The sequence below is a fragment of the Sminthopsis crassicaudata genome, chromosome 1 (genome assembly GCF_048593235.1).
Source record: "Sminthopsis crassicaudata isolate SCR6 chromosome 1, ASM4859323v1, whole genome shotgun sequence".
In the NCBI taxonomy this organism is placed as follows: Eukaryota; Metazoa; Chordata; class Mammalia; order Dasyuromorphia; family Dasyuridae; genus Sminthopsis; species Sminthopsis crassicaudata.
This window is the reverse complement of record NC_133617.1, coordinates 216,558,242-216,580,546: the sequence shown is the minus strand read 5'-3', so window position 1 is coordinate 216,580,546 and position 22,305 is coordinate 216,558,242. Positions and strand designations below refer to the sequence as shown.

The 22,305-nt window shown below is 33.4% G+C and overlaps 1 pseudogene; it reads right to left on the bottom strand.

Annotated features, from left to right (window-relative positions):
• Window positions 1-8,754: 8,754 nt before the first annotated feature.
• On the bottom strand, window positions 8,755-11,135 carry LOC141549581 (F-box only protein 30 pseudogene; annotated as a pseudogene).
• Between the last annotated feature and the right edge of the window lie 11,170 nt (window positions 11,136-22,305).

Here is a 22,305-nt window from a genome sequence, read left to right as displayed (position 1 = left end):
GCTTGGGAATCCCTGAAATAGAGACTGGGAGCTCTAATGTCTGGTCAGCCTCAAGCATTCTTGGATCTGTGAACTGTGACAAGGTCAATTTTATTCAGCTGATAATCAATTGCCTTTCAAATCTATAATAGATATTTGTAAAATTCCTCATATAGCATTTGGTTTTTCCAACTCCCTAATAAACATCATAGAATTTTGTGTCTTTTTGTCTCAATTCCTCCCTGAACTGTAAGTTACATGAAAGCAGCAGCTATGGTTTGTCTAAAGTTTGTCTCTCTCTCTCTCATGCTTACATCAGTATCCTACATATAAAACATGACAGAATGTTTGTGGCATGAATAATTCACCAAATATCCAAATACAGAATAATAACTATTTTGGCTAAACTTCAGATACCTTCAGTTGTTTAACTTGAATATGATTTTCTTTACTTTAATATAGACGAAGTGATATGTATGGGGTACAGCACTAAATATTGAGATTACTGTAGACACCAAATGTTGTGGTTCAGTTATGTGAAGAATTCACAATGGCCAATCTCTTTGATAAATGGTAGTTTTATTTTAGGAGAAGAGGTTACAGACAAAATGAAGAGACATAATAGACACTATGAATGATAAATATGAAAAAAAGATTTGGGAGAGCAATAGGGTTACCAAAGAAAGAGGTTTTAACAAATAACAATGGAAAAGACAAGTTCTCTACTAGAACTCACAATTAACAAAGAGAAAAGAAATATGAGGTGGGAGAATTACCATTGAGTGGCAGGCTAAATCCATGGAGGAACTGAGCACCCTAAAAGAGAAAGACACCATAAAGCAGAATGCAGTGGTGGGTTTAACCCCAAAGGAGTTCAGCAAAGATGATATGAGCTGAGGGAAGATTTATAGGGGAAATGTAGCTTAGGGGTATGACATAATTTGGATTTCTGACAGGACATAGCAAGGTGGAGTCATCCATGACCTCCACAGAGGGTGAAACTATAAGGTTGAACTGATTCCTATTAGGGATCTTCCCTGCTTGCCTAAGAAAGTAATTTTATCAGTACTTCAGGCTTTCTTTGCCAACCCCAGTAACCCAGGACCTCATCAGAAGTAAACCATCTTAATCCTCCATCTTTTCTTAGTGTCTGAGCCTTGCTGAATCTGCTTCCCTCCAAGCAGGGATGTCTATGGTTTAGATTTCACAGGCTCCTGACTCCTTTTAGAGTCAAGTTTGCTGCTTCTGGCTGTTCCTGGTCCTGCCTTTTTTCAGAAGACTAGAATCTTTAATTACCTGCTTCTTCTAATTGCCCTGGTATAGTACTTTCTCTGAGTGACAGCATAAATTTGCCACCTTAGCACTCCCAATCAGCTCTGAAGCCCTTTTCTTCTGAATACCTATTCAGTTCTTCCAAATAAAACTCCCCATTTCTCACTGCACTTGAGTTGCTGCTTTTTGCAATTTCCCTCTTCAAAGTCTCTTAGCATTTTAGGTTTGGTCTTAGTTTCTTGGCCACAAAGAAAAAAAAGGGAAAAGAGTTGTTAAGTCACTCACTATGTAGTTTTAGTCCATGTCTCTGAGGTTCAGAGGTATTGCAAAAATTACTTTGCATAGACTACTAAAGATATTTATAATTGTAGAGTAATATTTTGAATTGAATTCCAAATAGTTTTCTTAAATGGGATATTCCTTTTTAAATTCCTGAACTAAGGGTTGGCATGCTGTGACCAGTGGACCAAATCTAGCCCATTGATGTCTTTTGTAATGTAAAAAAAAAACATTCTCCAGTTGGGAGGGGGGTACAAATCTATGCATATATATACCATGTAACTAGGGTAGTATGTAAAATAAAAAAGAACTAGGGAGCTTTTAGACAGGGTTGAAATAGATCAGGGAAGATTGTCAAGAGATCTTTGCTTCTTGAAAGTTTCAATTTTCTGTGATCTTGAGTAGAAATACAAATAGCCAAAAGTGGGTACCAAAATTCCCCAAATAATTCCAGGAGAACATATATATTCCATGATGATAATTATGAACTATGTGAAAACCTTTGGCAATTGTAATTCTTAGGAACCCTTTTTATTTCCATTAAGGATTCTTTCTTTCTCTTTTTTTTTTTCTAGAAGCAAATATACCAATCTTTCTTATCTTTTCTCTGAATTTATCCAATAATCAACAGTGCACTATATCTGAGTTGTATTTGGAGAGACATATTTAACATCATCATTTAGTTAAGAAAATATTTTCTCTTCTTTCTTGCAAAATATCTGCCATTTCTTTTTCAAATCTTTTTCTTGGGTCCATTTTCAATCTGTTTGTAGTCATCCCTGCTTGCTTTTTTAAAAAATCATATTAGTGTTTTAAGTTTCAACATGAAGCTTATTTCCTATCATAACTGACCTGTATTCTTCCCCATCCTCCTTTCCCTCTAGACCCAGAAACAAGTCTTCCAAATGATTAAGGTGATTCCTTCTAAGTTTGCCAACTCCCAGAAGAAGAGTTGAAAAGCTATTCAAAGAACTGTAGTAAATACATTCATTTAATTTATTTCTTGAGTTTATTAGAACTATATCTAAGTGGGCAAAATGCTCATCTTACTGAAACTTCAAAGTGAAGGCACTCCCCTGCCTATAGATAAAAACATCAATCTATATATTTGAACTCATTTCTGCTTCAGTGAACTAGAAATTACACATACTCTGTTGAAGCATATTCAAAGAGTTGAATAATTTGCTCAACATCAATAAATCCTCAAAGAAACTGGTGCTGAAACAAAAATCAGAGATGTGAAAGTCATTAAATTTCAATCAACAATTTATGACACAAATTTTGAAGAAAGAAAGAAATTACTACTTTTTTTCTAAGAATTCAGCTTGACTAGGAAAATACAAGTGATCAAGCACTACCATGTGGTCTTTAAGAAAAGGAAAAAAAATATTCATTTAGCCAAAGCTACTTTGTTAACCACCAATGTTTTGTCAAATACACTTCACAATGTGTTTGCAGACATACTATTACTAATACATAACTTTTTTTTTAACATTTTAAATAAATATATAGGATTCCCTACTTGAAAAGTAGGGAAAACTTTAGCAGCTTTTAAATTTTTTTTTCCATTTAGCCCAATTTCCATTATTTTCATAGAATCTGAGGGCATAAAAGGAGAGAAGAGAGGGGTAGTGATAAATAAGAAAAATCTTCTTACTACATTTTAACCTAGCTCCTTTCAAGTTTTTAAGTTGAGAGCATCTATGAATGATTTGTTCAGTTCAGGGGAATAAAGAAATTTTCTGTCCATAACTCTGATAAGAATTAAACTTGAGGAGTGATAGGGGAGAAAAATAAAGTTCAAAAAAAGTTTCAAAGTCTTTTTAACTTGTTTATTGGATGTGGCTAGGTTACATTTATATAACAAAAGGGCATGAAAATGCCTTTTTCTATGGGAAAGAAACTGTACAGAAGTAAAAAATCAAGCAGATTATACTAGAGATCCATGGAGACAGCAGCAGTAGAATTCCTGGAATTTAGAGTAGCTAAAATACAGTTCAGTAGATGCGTCCAGGACCAAGCAGATGATAGGACAGAATAACATATAGAGTACAACCAGAGTCCATTGGAAATCTTCAGTGTCAAATGCTGGAGTTGCCTTGGATACTTATTTTCCCAGTTCACATGTGTTAGAATCTGTCCTCTTTTCCACTGGCTGTATGATAACCTGTGGGATACAGTATTTTTGTGAGAATGGGGGAATTCTTATCACATATGTTATTTAATGAAATATACTTTCATTTGAACTAATGTATCCTCTGATGAATAAATATAAACACATATACATACATTGGGGGAGCTCATGAGTTACAATTGTCAGCAAATGTTGCTCTGTCTCCACAACAAGCCTAGAAACTGAAAAAGTATGTTGGGGAATAAAAGAAATGGGTATAGTAATACGGACAGGTTCTATGAATCTATATTTGTAAAACAAGGTTTTAACCAATTTAGTTTAGTGAAATTATTTTCAAGTTCATTGAAATTTTCTACCTCACTACTAAATTTGAAATATTTTTAAGACCATAGTGGCTGTCAGATTGGCTAAGATGACAGGAACAAATAACGATGAATGTTGGAGGGGATGTGGGAAAACTGGGACACTGATACATTGTTGGTGGAGTTGTGAAAGAATCCAGCCATTCTGGAGAGCAATTTGGAACTATGCCCAAAAAGTTATCAAAGTGTGCATACCCTTTGATCCAGCAGTGCTGCTATTGGGCTTATATCCCAAGGAAATACTAAAGAAGGGAAAGGGACCTGTATGTACCAAAATGTTTGCGGCAGCTCTTTTTGTAGTGGCTAGAAACTGGAAAATGAATGGATGCCCATCAATTGGAGAATGGTTGGGTAAATTATGGTATATGAATGTTATGGAATATTATTGTTCTGTAAGAAATGACCAGCAGGAGGAATACAGAGAGGCTTGGAGAGACGTATTACATCAACTGATGCTGAGTGAAATGAGCAGAACTAGGAGATCATTATATACTTCAACAACAATACTATATGAGGATGTATTCTGATGGAAGTGAATATCTTCAATATAGAGAAGAGCTAATCCAATTCCAAATTATCAATGATGGACAGAATCAGCTACACCCAGAAAAGGAACACTGGGAAATGAGTGTAAACTGTTAGCATTTTTTTTTTTTTTTGTTTTTCTCCCCAGGTTATTTTTACCTTCCGAATCTAATTCCTCCTTTGCAGCAACAACAACAACAAAATTCGGTTCTGCACATATATATTGTACCTAGGATATACTATAAGATATTTAATATGTATGGGAATGCCTGCCATCTGGGGAGGGGGTGAAGGGAAGGAGGGGAAAAAATTCAGAACAGAAGGGAGTACAAGGGATAATGTTGTAAAAAATTACCTATGTATATGTACTGTCAAAAATGTTATAATTATAAAATTAATAAAAAATTAAAAAAAAAAAAAAAACCAAAGATAGGCTTTTACAGTAGCTTGGGATCATTAAAAATATTTGCAATTTCCAATATATACACAGTTAGAATGACCTCCCCATTCAACTGTGTTATACTCTGGGAATCCATGTTTTTCATATGCTTTGTTTTTCCAATGTGGATGTGATTATGGATTTTCTTGTGACAACCTTTTATTGTTAGGATTGACCTAATCAGTAGAATTTCCTTTTCAAAGGTTTCTGGAGAAACTCATCATCCATTAAGGATGTTCCTTTCTTTGGATTTTTAAAGGACATCTTCCTTCATGATACTAAATTAAAATAAAAAGCTATTAAAATTCCATTCTATAACAACATGATTACAGATATAACTTTGTCCAACTATCCTTTGATATTGATAAGTATCTTCAATATCAAGTCAGGAAAATAAATGTATGCATTAATGATATTAACCATCATGAATTAAGCCTAAAATGCTAAATAAAAGTGAATTAAAAAAAAAATAATTCTTTTAGAGATGAGGTAATCATATAGGTCAGGAAGCATCGTTGGTTGTCTTTTGAAATAATGTACTTTTTGTGTTTTGTTTTATTTTCTTTGTATTGCGGGTACGTCTCCTCCAAACAAATAAAAAGGTGAAAATACTATGGTTTAAAAAAAAAAAGACCATATTGAAATAAATAAATTCTTCAGGAGGAAGTCTATACTAGAAATTTATTATAAACTATAGATGGAGAGAAATGAGTGAGTTGTTAGGTTGTAGGTGAAGCTTTGTTCTTGAAATTTGAAAGAAATTACATGAGAAGAGTTCATTAAGGTCCCCATTGTGCTGTGGTCAGTCAGATTTAGATGTCAGTCAAAATCAACAAAACTAAATAAAGAATTTTAGGTATTGGGCTGTAGCAGCAGCAATAACAACAAAGGCTAATTTTAAATGGAAACAGTATATTTTTGAAGAGCCAGTGAAAAAGAAACCCAGACCCCTGAGGTTGAATCTAAGCTCTATTATTTTGAATTATGCCATGAACTTAACTACTTTACAATTCAGAATTCCATCTGTTAAAATGAGAACAAAAGTTATAAGGGAAAAAATGAATGAAAGGAAAGAGCTATATATGTACATGAAAGGTCCATCCTCAGGATAAGAAACAATTAAGTAGGACATTGTAAAAGGTTAAAATAAAGAAGCAAAAGAAAAAAAAATAAGTGCTAGGGTATAGAGAGAAGCAGCCAACACAGTTGTGGTGAATATTGAATTTAAATGTCTAAAGGATATTAAAACAAGACTGAGAAGTAGAGTAAATGATGGAAACAGAATTATGGTGATTATCCTTTTAAAATCATATTTCACTTACAAACTAGCAAGACAAATCTGCCCAGAAAAATAACTTGGGTTTTTAAAAATATTTTTGCAGTAACAATATGATAGACGCTTCCTATCTGAAGGAAGATTCATTTTTATTTTATTTGCATTTTTGGCCAGAAGCTGGCACTTCATTATTTATATGCCTGATGTGGTTATGTTTCATTACAAAATATAGCAATATGAGATAACCAAACAGAGAAAGTCCCTGGTGAATATTTAAAATGGTATCCTTCTCAGGACTGTGGTAACTGGGGCAAATTACAAATGCATGAATGAGTGAATACGACCAATTTAGAGATATGTGAATAATTCATCTTAATAATGTGTTTTTCAGCAAGGACATGGGCAATAGGCCAATGATTTTCTTTTGGATTAAGGTTAATAAAATCATCAAGCTGAATAGACATTTGTTTAAATTTTTTTTTAAATGTCATATGATAGAGAAATGGCAAAGTATAGAAAACATTTTAAATTTATCTTTCCCTTTCGATTTATAACAACAGAGAGGAGAAAAGTATTATTTTAAGGATGTTTTTATTTAAATGTAGGATGTTGTGACAAGTGACTACAAACAGAAATTAAAAGGACATTAACTACTGGTCTATGTTCCAAAAATCTCTTTATCCTTAAATTGTTTCAAATCTAGCTGAGAGTGTTTATCAGGTGGCCACTGTTTTTAAATGCTTCACCTACAATCAGAGAGCAGCTTGGGTAGTCAGTTATAGTTTCTTAGGATTTTATCTAATTATTTTGATTCAAAGTTTTTTTTTAATTAGCATTAATTTTATTAGACTTTTACTGGATAATATAATAAAACCAAATTATAACATGGAAATACAGCGTATAACACAAACAAAAAATATTACTAAAGATATATGAGAAAAGAAATAGAAAATGTGCCTTGGGAAGCTATGTCAATACAAGAGCTTTACTACTATAACCTCAATAGATTAAATTCATACCAGGACAGAATCAAAGGAAATTGAAATGTTTCTGTTACCCTGAATATATACATACTTTCCTGTTCACATTTGCAATATTTTGCAGAGCAGAACTTTATTATTTTCATTTCTAATTTCTTATGAAAGCAATATTTGCTTATGTAACATCTCACATATAACAAATCAGGTATAGGCACTGAGAAATGAGAATAATTATACTGTTTTAAATGATGGGCAAAAAAAAAAAAGAGTTGATTGTTCTTCAGCTGTATGATATTTTCAATTGCAATAAAGGCCTAATTCAGCAAAAACAGTTCTTAAACTGTTTCAGAACCCCTTTCCATTGGCTAAGGAATGCTTCTACCCAGCCTGATTGACATACATGGAAATAAAGAATTTAGTAATAATATAGCCCATTTGGGATCCTACTTAGGAAAGGGAATAAAAAAGGACACATAATTGCTTCAGAATTTATAGATGTAAAGATGGCAAATTACCACTATTGCAAGTTACCAAGTGCGAGAAATTATGTCCTCCCCTCCCCCTTTCCATTTTAATTTTCTCAAATGCTGATCCATTCATTCATATAGTCATCAACCACATCAAGTAAATAATAGTCTACAGAAAACTGAAAACTAATAAAATACTTTAAATATGCTGTTAATGGTATATTCTCTTAACCTTTTCTACATGTTTCCTGTTATGGGAAACTTTGTAGAAACTCTCTGGTAGTGTTTTCAAAGGTGAATAAGAATGGCTTAAGATGTATTTATGTAGCCAATCTTATGAAAACATCTTATGAAGACAATATACTGTTAATTATATATAAAGATCACCCTCAGAACATACAGGGCCATTTTTTGACCAAAGCTAAAAAACAGAATACTCCCAGAAGGCCTATATAATATGAATGAGTTAAGTCCTTGGAATATTTAAATTTTGTGCACTTGATTTTCCTAATTCACAAACCTAAAATATGATCTATGTTCCCTATCTCTCTTCACTTAATCTTAGTCCAAATAGTTTGATAAGCAATATACCCATCTTTCTTAAAACTCTATCAAAAATCTAGCAAAATTAAAGAAAATGCATAGTCAAATATTTTTTAAGCATTCAATTTTAATGATTTTATTTTAACTTGTTACTATATTTCCATGAAGTTTGGTGTTATTTATATAGGAAAATATAGTTTTGCTTTTTGTGTGACTCTTACAAATACACTAAAATTAATTTTGGGTATTTTACAGATACAACAAATGTTTCAATCACACTGTTTAACATCTTTCTAAACTACATATTCTGGGTCAGCTTTGTGTCAACAATTGTTAAAGGAAGATATTAAGAAGAAGCGGGCCATAGAGCTTTTATAGAATTACTAAAATAGCTTAATGATTTTTAAATTCTAAAATATATACCGCAAACTAAATTGTTTCAGTTTTTGAAGAAGATTTTGCTTGACATCTTTTTGTGCATTAATAAAGTGTCATATATTACACAGAGATGATAGTAGATGTGATTATATATGCACAAAAGGAGTAACTATCATTTAAAGTACAAGTTTCATAATTGAGCATAGTGATCTTTTTTTTTTTTTTTTTTTTTTTTTTAGTGAGTTCCTGTATTACACACATATATGGTAATGGTATAGCTTCTTTCCTTTTCTCTACAATGTTATAATTACATTTCTTCAAGTGGTCATATAAGGATATGAACATATTTAAACTCATTCACAGAACAAAATGTAGTCCTGAACTACCATACTTTTTCCCCTGTCATGATGAATGTCCAATTTGTTTCCTTTATTCCCACACAAAGTTGACCACTCTATGGCCCTGAAGCACACTGCTACACACGTACCTCATTAGCCATGATATATTTGAAAACTGACATAACTAAAATCATCTAAAAATCCAGTAACATGTTGTAGGACCTTGAAAGTAAACTACTTAGATGGTCATTATGTAAGGCAAAGCAAGTCATATTTAGCAGCTTCTACTGATACTGATACATGACTGGATCCCAATCTGATGGTGATTATGCACAATCTTAGCCCTTGGAGTCAAAGAACAAAATCTATACCTCTAGTACTTACACCAATAATAAGCTAAAGGATGCCTCCGTTCCATCTAGCCTTTGAGTTCAGCATAAATGTTACCATGAATATCCTTACAATGAGAAGAAAATTGTTTTCGTCTAAATAATTGTTCACAAACAAATGTAAACCTTAAATATTGCTTGATGTGGTATCTTGTCACACATTGTAATACTGAATCCAGCCCAAGTGTCTGAAAAGAATGTGTATTTGAGAGGTGTGGGATTACATTACAACATGAATCAGAAGCTATTTTTCTTACCATTTCATTTGTGGCTAAAATTGCAGAAGGAAGTGAAAAAGTTTGAGTCCCAAAGTCAACATGACATACATCAACAAAAAACCAACTATTGGAAACACCTCTTCCACTAGGAGAATCTCCTAGACAAAAAAAGCAAAACAGCTATGTTTATATTTAATTCCTAAAGATCCAAGGAGTCCTCAGTAGCTTCCAAGTTTGTAGTCTTTTCTGCTTTATATTCCTTTGCTTTGAATCAACAGGAATTAAACAATTTAAATGACTGGGGTAGAATTAAAGAAAGGACATCCACATTTCTCAATCATTCTTGTTGTGATTTTCTCCAGTCTAATATTTCCCCTTCATTGCACTCATCTGGTAAGAGCATATGTTGAAATGTTCCATTTGGCAAAGTACTAGATTATATTCCTTCTCCAAGTTTTGCTGCTACTGAAAATGAATGAGTAGGAAAAGCTCCATCACAGGATGCACATTCACTATTTATTAAATTATATAGATTTGATTCACTACTAAAATCCCCATTATGGTCCCTTACCATTGTATGTATATCATCCAAATAAAAATCATTATAGAATGCAGAAGTGCTATCAAAACTTTCATTCAAGTCACAGCAAAAATCATTGGTAATTTTGTTTAGACTGGGGATTCTGACCAGAAACATTATGGTCAATAACTGCTCTTATCTCATACTTATAGTAATGTTCACAGTCTTTTGAGTTCTTAATCTTCAAGCTTTCTATAGAATTTTGTTCTTCCATTTCACTTGGAGAAGCACTTGTTTTGCATTTAACATACTGATAGTTCATGTGGCAATGTGCAGGATATCTAATATAATAGCCAAACCTCTAGTGATTTCTACAGTAGCTTGATAAAGAGCATCATAAGACAAGACTCTCCATCAACAGACGCTAAACCATTAGAGTATGGTACATCAGAGACACTTGATTTAACTGGAATTTGTTCTTTGGTGTCTGATATTTTATCAGTTGCTTTTGACATCATAGTGGCAAGTTTGAGAGATTGCAAGAGCATTCTTTGGTCCAGAAGGGCCAATGTCATTCCTACTTGTTCCATTTCATTAAGGTCTCTGCTTAGATTTTATAAGATTTTCAGTCTGCATGCCATCTATTCCACTCTGTAGTACAGCTCACCACACTTGCAGGACATGTTTCTAGATATTCAGCAATTTGACTTCACCTGAGTGTAAAAGGAAATCCTAAGCCCCTATTAAAACAGGGCACACATCCAAGTGGACGGAATATATGATGCTCATCAGCTTTGTACATGTGGAAAACTACTCCACAAACCAATGGATTGTAAATCAAATTTCAGGAAATGCCAGTTTCTGGTTTAGCCATGCATCAGCTGCTGAAACAATTCACACAGTTTGAATATTGCTTTTGCAATTCTCTTTCCCCAAAGTAAGGGCTTGGGCTCATTGGGCACATCCAGGAAGGATGCCTCTGCCTTAATTTGCTGTCCCTTGATTGCCAACCAAGGTGCCCAACCTCCAATGACATCCACCCATTCCCTTCCTCTCTTCTTTCTTTTGCTTAGTCCCTCAGAAAACATAATCCAAAACTTTCTGAGCAATAGCTCTACTGCAAAATACTGATTCTAGCAAAATCAATAGCAAACTGGGAAGTTATGGTCAGCCTGATTCCTTATGTACCAATTAGAATTCCTGTGCTGAGAGGGGAGGAAAAATAGCCAATGGAGATTTATGCTCCACCCTTTCCACTGTCATTGAGATTGCATTACAGCTCTTGGTGATCAGTTGAAAAAGGAAAGACAATTCGTGCACTTTTGCATCTCAAGTGATGCTTTGAGGCCAAAATGAATGCAAATTTATCATTGAAAGATCACTTCTAGCTCCAAAGGGGGTATTCAGTTTCAACTAAGTTCGAACCTGGAATAATTTGCCTCAAATTGGAAGATTAGGCTTCCAATTTTCAAAATCTTTTGTTCCATAAGCACCCATTCATGATGTTCTGCTGAAAAAAAAATGTGATTAAATTTTAGTATACAGCTGATGTCTCTATCTCCCCAAAAGGGAAATAAAACTAAAAGAGAGTCTTAATTCACATTATGAAACAGGTAAGGGATGGTAAAGACATATTGTGCATTGACAGATTTCAGATACTGTAATATAAAACTACCATTATGATATGCCCAAAGATTAATATTTATAACTCAGCAATATATCACAGGTTTGCAAGGTGGCTAATTAGGCATTTTATATTTTGAATCAATTTAGCACTATACTGATAACTTTGCTGTTGATATAGCTAATCTTTCTAAAGCAGAAGAATCCTTTTCTGCCAGCCAGATTCAAACTTACTCTTTTTCTTTTTTTCTTACATATTCTTTTTTTTTTTTTTTTTTTTTTTTTTTTTTTGTAATAAGGTCTGGCTGTCTTGGATCAAAATGGTGAATATGTAAAGGAATGGGGCAGGAAAGCTAGATGGTAGAAGAACAAAAGATATCAATAAAATCTATTAATTTTTAAAAGGTTGTCAAGAATAGCTAATAAAATTCTTTATTAAATAGAGCAGTAAAAAAGAAGTTTGAGAAGTTATATAGATTAAATCACATACAAGAAATACACAAGAGTAAATGAACTATTCAACTTGGAATCAGATAAGCCTCCAGCTCAAAACAAAAGAGAGTATGATCTCATCAAGGAGAGAGAGAGTTCAATCTCAGTAGTTCCTATTCCTGAAGGCAATAAAAGTCAAGGAACATGATGGAGTCTGACTTCTGTAACACAGTCCACTATTCAGAGTTTTAACTTTGCCTTTCCCCTGACCCATCTCTTCAAGATTCTCTTTCAGAATGTTCAGAAAACTAACTCTTTATAACTCATAGCATTGCTGTATACCAGTCTTTTAGCTAATCAGAAATTATATTCCCTTGTAGTGCTTTTCAGGGCTACTAGGTGGCAGCAGTTGATAGAGTGTGGCTCCTCAAATCAGGAAAACAACTTAGTTCAAATTTGGCTTCAGATGTGTGCTACCTGTGTGACTGGGCAAGTCACTTGTCCCTATTTGCCTCAGTTCCTAATTTGTAAAATGAACTGGAGAGAGAAAGTGTAAACTTCTCTGTTATCTTTGCCAAGAAAATCCCAAATGGGGTCACAAATAATAGAATATGACTGAAACAAAATGAGGTCGACACACTCATTGCCAAAACTAGTTCAATGTTTTGAAGACTGCAAAAGAAAGTATGAGTTGGAAGAGGTATTAGGCTGACTACCAAACGGAAGGTCTACAGTGCCAATTTGTTTACCTCATTGTTGTATGCTTTGTGAACAGTATTCCAACACCATGCCAGAAAAAAGAATCATTTCCATTTGAATTAAGAAAATTTTGAAGGTCATCTGGCAGGACAAGCTACAGGACACTGAGGCCCTTTCTTGAACATTCAATCTCTACTGCAGAGAAAGAAACTCCAATGCCAAAGATTCACTTGCCCCAAATATGATTTAAGGCAGATCTCATGCAAAGAAGGCACTCACATGATAGTCAGAAGAAGTAATACAAGAACCCTCCCAAGTTCTCTCTGAACAGCTTTAGAAAATTAATTGGGTGATATGAGAGATGCTGGCAAAGGACTGCTCCCTCTCATGATGTGCCTTCATCAAAGAAAGTGCTGGGCTCTATGAGCAAAGCAGAATTGCAGTAGTTCAAAAGAAGTGGGAGGTGTGCAAATTTAGTCATCTCCACCACAAATATCCGTATAGATTATTTGTTATCTACCTGTAAGTGGAGCATTATGAAATTGAATTGTTCTGATCAGCTAGAGTTGGACATATTATAACTTGACTCTAACATGTGATTTTGGTTCTCTTCAAGATCCAAGGACCACAACCATCCAATCCTTAGGAAAGCTTTCCTAAGCTGGACAGAAGCAGAGTTCAATTCACTAGTTGGATATTTGCTCACAGTCATCTCTTCCCCTACTTCTGTTTCAAGAAATAGATTGAAATAGTCCTAACATGTTTTGTAGATGTAAAATAAAAGAGTAGAGGGGGACTGGTTGATTCCTTTTGTACATGCCCTGAATTATAAGTTCTTCTAACTCAACAGACAATAAGGGGACTTTTTCATCTCAAGGGCAAGTTACTGCTTGTGAGTCCCTATATAGCTGAAGCAGACCCTCAAGCTATCTCAGGTAGAACAAAGAGGTATAGCTCTATTTCTTCCTTATAAAAGGAAAAATGTTACTGAATTGCAAATTTTGAGATTTTGAAGTGAGTCTAATGGCCATTTAATCCAGTGTATATTCAAAAGAAAACCTCACTACAAAATATCAGGCAAGTGATAATTTAACTTCTGCTTAGAACCCTTCAAGAAGGGGAAAGTTCTTCTTCTCTTAGGTTATTCCATTGTACATTTTTTTTTACAATTCTAATTATTAGGACCCTTCACTATATCAAGCTTTTTTTTTTTTTTTTTTTAACTACATCTCAATGCTCCTGCTTTTACCCTTTAGGAATAAGCAGAATAAATATAAGTCCTGCTGGACATGACAGACTTAAATACTAAAACACAGTTATCATCCCAACTTAGTAATCTTTTCTTCAGGATAAACTTCTGAAGTTTCCTTCAAAACATTTTCATATGGAATGTACTAAAGACTTTTCACTGTTCTATAATATGTCCTTGTTGGTATTCTTTCCAGAACATCATTGCCCTAAACCCATGTTGACTCATTCGGGGCTTTAGAATTCCTGATACCATGTTTTCCCTTCAGAATCCCTTCCTGATTCTGACTTAATGAAAAAAAAAGAATAATTAATGGAAAAGTACACCAAATAGACAAAGCAAACAGTAAATGCTGTGCATGTATGAATATAAAATAAACATCTATTTAGGTACAAGTACTTGAATTATCTCCTGTCTGATATAATTCTATTGCACATTAGGAATATGATATTTTTTTAACATCTACCTCTCCACACAATAATAATTTTAATAATGTGATGAATAGAAATATTTCTTTAAGACAAATTGGCATGCTATTCTATACACAATTAGCCACAATTCTTGAATATTAGAAACTCTAAATTAAAAGGAATGAATATAAATACCCAGAAAAGACAAGTCAGGAAAGAGTTTAGATGCAGTAGAAATATTTGCAATGACAGATCATTAATCATGGTGATTCCATACTCCTCTTTCTTGTCAAAAGCTAGAATAAGAAAATAATCAATTAGATTTAACAAACCTTTAGTAATTTCCTTTTGTCTAAAAAACTCCACTGAGGACATTAAAGACAAAAATAATACAGTCCCTGATCATTGTGAGTTTAGATTCTACTAAAGGGGCATACCATTTATCCACATAAAGAGAGAGTGAGGGAAACCAACAAGTGAATTCCACTTTATTAGTTGTTCATTCTTCCTTTTGAAGAGAATCAATGAGATCATGGCATGGTATCTTGACTTGTGGAAATTGAATTTAAATGAAGCAGCATTGCACAAAGTCATCAGCTTCACTTCAAGAATCACCAAAGTTCAGTAGCAAGAAAAAAGCAAAGATGACTGGCAATGGCCTCGGATGCAATGGATGATCTTAGCATTTTTAATGTATGAACAAATCCTAAGTACTCCACAGCCACCTTCATGGTTACTGGAACAAATTGCTCTCTTTTAGTCGATTTGCTAGGGGAAATCTTCACATGCTTGGGGTAGACATCCCCTCTAGCTCCCTGACAGGCTTAAGGCTTGTCATTTACCCTGAACCTGTTTTAAAGCCCATCTGCTGAGATAGTTTTGGCAGGGTATAGCTATTGTATTGATCCTAAAGTTTGAGACCCTTTGGTTATCCTCAGCCTGATTTAGCCTATCTGCTGAAACGATTTAACAGAATGTGGCCACTGAGAATGTTACTGCTTCTTGGAGCCACTGGTGAGAGTTAGGTGGGATTAGGTGGACAGGTAGAAAGCAGTCCTGTAAAGGGCTTAGTAGCATTCACACCAGAGCTACTAGTCTTCTCTACACTCAAACCTATAGTGAATTGGAGGGAGGCGTGTACCCCAGGCATGTAAAGACTTCCCCTGGTGGAACGGGAGGATGAGAACACTTTGCTCCAATGATCATGAAGGCAAGAAAAGCAAATATTGTGATGCTCAGAGCTTGGTTAAACACCAAGGTTATCCACTGCATCTTGAGTCATAAGTGATCTTGACTTTGTCCTGCCACTGGACAATGACGGCTTTAGAAGAAAAAGTGAGTCTGGCAATCTCATGCAACTCTCTCACTTAAATCCAATTTCTGCATGAAACAAACAAACAAAAAAAAAAAGCTGCCATACCTGAAGAGATACCTGAACTTATGTTTTCCTATTCCAAAAGATATTTTATATGTAGTTATCTGCACCATAATCACCTATATCCTGTCTGTGCAGATGTCTCTGTTAATTGCATGTAACAGTTTATAACATATATCATTGATATCTTTTTAAACAGGTGTTTGGTGGATTTTTTTAAGCTCAGAATTTATTTTTCTATATTCCCTTTATGTAACCAATAAGAACTGAATAAGTACTTGATTTTTTTGTTGTTGTTGTTGAGGAAGGGGCTTGAAAAAAATGGGGTTTTGAATAAATATATTTTACAAATACATTTCTTGGCTATATTTTGCTTGTTTTGCAAGATAAAAGTCTCTAGACTAACAAATGTCTTGGAGTTTTTCTTACAGATATCACAATACAAAAACAAAAAACAGGGTAAACAAATGTGGTGTCTGCTGCAGAAATACCAGTTACCAAACCTAAAACCTTCGCAAATTATTTTGAAAGAAATCTTTCATATTTATGTTTGTGATATTCACAAAGATTTTATGGAGATGAGGAAATAGAAATATGGACTTTGGTTTTCTTGGCTGCCTTTCTTACTCAGGGATTTTTCCAATCATTCTGGAACTTTCCCCTCATCAGATCTATTGTACTAAACTAATATGTCAATCAACTGTAAGTGGTTCTAATATTAGTTATAAAATAATCTTTCCTATTCTCATTCAGATTTTTATGTATTGAATACTTATACTTCGTAGATTGGCATAATGTTTGATAGAACCAAGGATGTCTTTTCTGAAGAAGACATTTAGCTTTTGTTTTCACAGAGATTTTGGTTCATATTCATCATCTTTCTTTATCTTTGCAATAAATCTATGAGATAGATATCATTTATATTTAATATCATTTATATTTAACAGATGAGGAAACTGAGGTAAAGAGAAGTCAGGGAAAGGAAGGGATCAAGCATTTATTAAGCATCTATATACCTGGCACTGTATTAACCAGTTTACAACTATTTGATCCAGACAATAACCCTCAAAGGTAAATGCTACTATTGTCTTTGTTTAACAGTTCAGGAAACTGAGGCACATGAAGGTTAAGTTACTTGAGTAAGGAGTACAATTAGTAAGAATTTGAGGCCAAATTTGAACTCAGGGCCCCAGAATCCAGATCCAGTGCTCTATTAATAGAATAACACAAAATCTTTTCTCGCCTATTTTCCCACATTATAGTCTAGATAAATTAGTTCACTTGGATTTTTATACAAAATGTTTCCTTTTCTATTTGTGCACCTTTGCAAGGCTGTTCCACAATGTAGAATGAATATTCTCCTTTCTCATTTCCATTTCTTAGAATCACTAGCTACTTTGAAAATTCAGCCCAATATTACTTACTATATAAATCCTTTCCTAATTCTTCCCTACCCAGAGGCGCTTTTAAATGTATATTTTAGCCAATTTCCTATAGGCAGAGACTGCTATGTTTTCCTTTTTAAACCTTTTTATCTTCAATACTTAAGACAGTACCTGGCATTCAATAGACGGTAGATGTTGAATATTTAATTTATTAGTATCAAAATTAACATTAGAATTTAATTATCCTCTCTATACTTAATACATAATTATTGGGAAGATATTATTAGAAAGACAAGGCTATTGACCTCTACATTTTAAGAACATCAGAAAAGTATATGATATATTTTATAGAAGAAAAGTTATTCATTCATGGACGTGGTTCTCATAAACAATGAGATGATTCAAATCAGTGCCACTTGTTCAGTGATGAAGAAAGCCATCTACATACAGAGAGAGGAACGTGAGAACTGAGTATGGACCACAACACAGCAAACAAACACTCTCTCTGTTGTTGTTTGCTTGCATTTTGTTTTCTTTCTCAGTTTTTTCTTCTTTCTTGATCTGATTTTTCTTGTGCAGCAAGGTAACTGTATAAATATGTGTACATATATTGGATTTAACATATATTTTAACATATTTAACATGTATTAGACTATCTGACATCTAGGGGAGGGGGTGGAGGGAAAGAGGGGAAAATTTGGAACAGAAGGTTTTGCAAGGGTCAGTGTTGAATCCCTATGCATATGCTTTGTAAATAAAAATAAAATAAATGGCAAAAAAGAAAAGTTATTCATTCAACAAAAAATTTATTAAGTCACTGCTGATACCAAGCACCATGTTAGTCATTAAAGTCAAACTTAATAATGATATATTAGATGTTTTTTGTGAACATCACAATATGAAATTTATTTTTTTATTCCTTAAAAATCACAATAACATATAATTATTTTGAAATTTTAAAGCACATCTGCTAAAAATAATGTTTTTTCAAAATTAAAATTTATAAAACTCTATACAAAGACCATAATAAAAAAGGAAAATGATACTTAAAGTTCAAAATCTATGCAAATAGTTTTATATGCTTAGTGAAGTAAAATCAAACACTAGAATATTATTAGCTGTCATGGATTACATAAATACAGAAAAAGATGCAGAAGGGATTGTTTGAAAAACCTAGAGTCTTGTGAATAGAAAATGCTCCTAGGCAATGTCAAAAAATAAACAATCCCAGAAAGGAAATGAAACAGATAGAGTGAAAAATATGTAAAAGTGGCCCAAGGCATTTTGTCTTGCAGTAAAAATGACTTTATTTTTAAAATTACCAAAAACAACCCTTTTTCTATGCTTCTGGGTCCTGGAGCTTTTCTGTATTTTTTGCTAATGGTTAAAAAAAATAAAAACCTACAATAAAAAAAAAAAAAAAACAACATCATCAACAGAAAACAAACCCTCAACAAAAGTCAAACTTTATATAGCAAATTGAGAGAAGTGTGTACCTCTAATAAATTATACTGGAAAGTCAGCCATTATTTTTTGTGCCCTGTATGTCTTTGCTAACACAAATAGCAGCAACAAACTGGCTAAGGTGAAGAAAAAATCTGTCTCAGTGATCACAAATAAAACATGAACAGTAGGAAGTCTCTGTTATTTAAAAAAAACTTCATGGGCTTTGAAAGCCATTTTTTCTGAATCATGCTATTTTTTTCCCAAAGATAATGTGTATTTTTTTCTTTAAGGTGGGAATATCCAAAATTTCTGCCATAAAACACAATTGAAAATCTATTATATTTTGTAAAGTAACTAATTTTTTTTTCTGGAAAACCTAACAATCTCTCCTAATAATTTTCACCATGTTACCATATAGAAACTGAATGAGGGTCAGTAAATTACAATATGGTCTAAATTTTTATTTGCACTACAACCATAACATTACCTTTAATATGGGCATTGGACAACATGTAAAATAGCTCCCATGACTTGAAGAAGGCTTCAATCTAAAACTAAAATACTTTTCTCCAGATTATATAGTGGTAGAAGAGAAACAATATCATCTTGTCCATTCCTCCCCTGCCAACTCACTTCATCATGAGAAAGAGTCAACAATAAAAAAGGTGAAAATAAGATGCTTTGATCCATATTCAGTCTTCATAATTCTCTCTGGATGAAGATAGCATTTTCTTTTCCAAGTCTATTGGAGCTGTCTTAGATCACGGCATTTCTGAGAAGAGCTAATTGATCAGCACATAATCTTGCTGTTATGGGTACAATGTTCTCCTGGTTCTGCTCACTTCACTTAACATCAGTCCACATTAAGTCTTTCCAGCTTTTCTGAAATTAGCCTAATCATCATTTCTTACAGAACAATAATATTCAATTATATTCATATAGCATAACTTATTCAGCCATCCCCCAATTGATGAGCATCCCATTCAATTTTCATTTCTTTGCCATCACAAGGGTATGCACAGTTTTATAGTCCTTTGGGCATAGTTCCAAAATACTCTCCAGAATGACTGGATATGTTCATAGCTCTACCAATAAATGCATTAGTGTCCTACTTTCCCCACATCTCCTCCAACATTTATGATTTTTTTTCTTTGCAGTAATTTTTTTTTGTTTTAAAACTTTTTTATTTTCAAAATATTCAAAACATGCATAAGATGGTTTTCAACATTCCCCTTTGCAAAAGCCTATGCTCCAATTTTTTTTCTCATTTCTTTCTCCTCACCTCTCCCCTAGATGCCAAGTAATGCAAAATATGTGGAAATATATACATATTTCCACAAGAATCATGCTGCAGAAAAAAAAAAATCAGATTAAAAAGGGAAAAATGAGAAAGAAAGCAAAAAACAAGCAAACAACACCATAATAAATGAAAGTACTATGTTGTGATCCACAATCAGTTCTTACAGTCTTCTCTGAGTGCAGATAGTTTTTCTCCACCACAAGACAATTGGTCCTGGCCTGAATCACCTCATTGTTGAAAAGATACATGACCATCAGAATTGATCATCATATAATCTTGTTGTAAGTATTCTACAATATTCTCTTGTAGTTCATGTAAGTCTCTCCAGACTTTTATGAAACCATCCTGCTGATTGTTTCTTAGAATACAGTAATATTCCATAACATTCATATATCATAACTTATTCAGCTATTCACCAACTAATGGGCATCCACACATGAAACATTCCAGTTCCCTCCCATTACAAAAAGGGCTGCTACAAACATTTTTGCACATGTGGATCCTTTGACCTTTTTTATGATCACTTTGGGATGCAGATCCAGTAGAGAAACTGGTAGATTAAAGCACAGTTTGATAGCCCTTTGGGCATAGTTCCATGGCTCTCCAATATAGTTGGATCAGTTCACAACTTCACCAACAATGTGTTAGTGTTCCAATTTTTCCACATCCCCTTTACAAGAATTTTTAAAAGAATAGTATATACCAGATACTGTTGAGATTGTTGGAAATACAAAGTTATACATTAAATAGTCCCTGCATTTATGGAATCCTTTATTCAATTGGAGATAATAAAGCTTAACTAACTAAAGGCAGCGGGGCTCAGCTCCATTCCTTTATGAGTAGGTAGAAATTAATTTTCCCTGAGGTTAAAGGGAACATGGACATTTCTCTATAGGCCTTGACCTATTCAGTCAATAACAAAAAAGCTTCCTCTGGCTCTCCTATTCTCCCCCTCACTACAATCTGGCAAAGAGGACTTCATTCATGTCCAGCCAATCAGTATTTTTCATTTCCCATTCCCATACTGTTACTCACATCTATAATTACTTTCATCTTTAACTTTCTCAGAGTCCTTTTCTTCTCAGAAAACATCTGAGACCATCTTCTTCATGAAGACTCTCTTAATTTTTCCAACTTTTAACACTCTACTTCTAAATTATTTTGTATTTAACTACTTAGTACATATCAGTTTCATAGTCTTTCTTTTTTGAGTGTAACATTTTAAAAATAAGAATTGTTTTATTCTTTGTATTTATATTACTAGCACAATACCTGGCATATAAGAGTCACTCTAACATATTTATTGTTTGCTTAAATAGATGATTGATTATTTACTATGAGCACAGTGACAATAACTATGCAATCATTCTGTTCCCTAAAGAATTACTGGAGAATTCATCTATCCATCCATCCATACATACATATATACATTTATTAAATAGCCAATTACTACTAAGTATCAGAAGATATTTTAGTGGATCTGTAATTTGATTGAGTTGGCTACCGTCTCCAACAATGCAGATAGTAAACCATTTATGATACTCCCTTGAATTAAGTAAAACTTGTTATTGTCCAACCTTAAATCTTTCAGAGGGTTTCCTGTTGGATGACAGGTTTATATTTAAAGATGAGGAGAGTGAAAAAAAAACCTAATATCTTATCCCTGATCTCCAAATGTAGATCATAATGATAGAAGATTTTAGTTCTGAAGTAGAATATGAAAGTATAAGAAAGTTTTAAGTAAACGTCAATGAGAGTACAGAGGAAGAAATATCATTTTTATTTAAGAGGACCTAGGGACCAAGATGACATTTGAATTGTATCTTGAATGATGGGTAAGAATGGGGAAGGAAAACTGGAAAGAAATAATATTTTATTTATTTTATTGATAGATCTTTTTTTTTGTATTTAAGTTATATTTGTATTTTTATGGTTCCCCAGTTATATTTAAATCATTTTTTACATTTGTTTTTAAAATTTTGAGTTTCAGATTATTTATGTTATTCCCACTATCAGCCCCCATTAAGAAAGCACATGTGAAGTTATGCATAACATTTCCACAAAAATCATGTGAAAAAAATAAGACCTCCCCCTTAAAAAAACACAAGAAAAATACATACACACACACACACACACACACACACACACACACACACACACAGCCAGAGAGAGACAGAGAGTCCATATGCAGATGTACCATTCAACTTTCTGGGGAAAAAGCAAACACTTTTTGCTGTTACAAAGTTATATAATTCTACTCAGAAACTTTCAGTGCAATGAAAAGAGC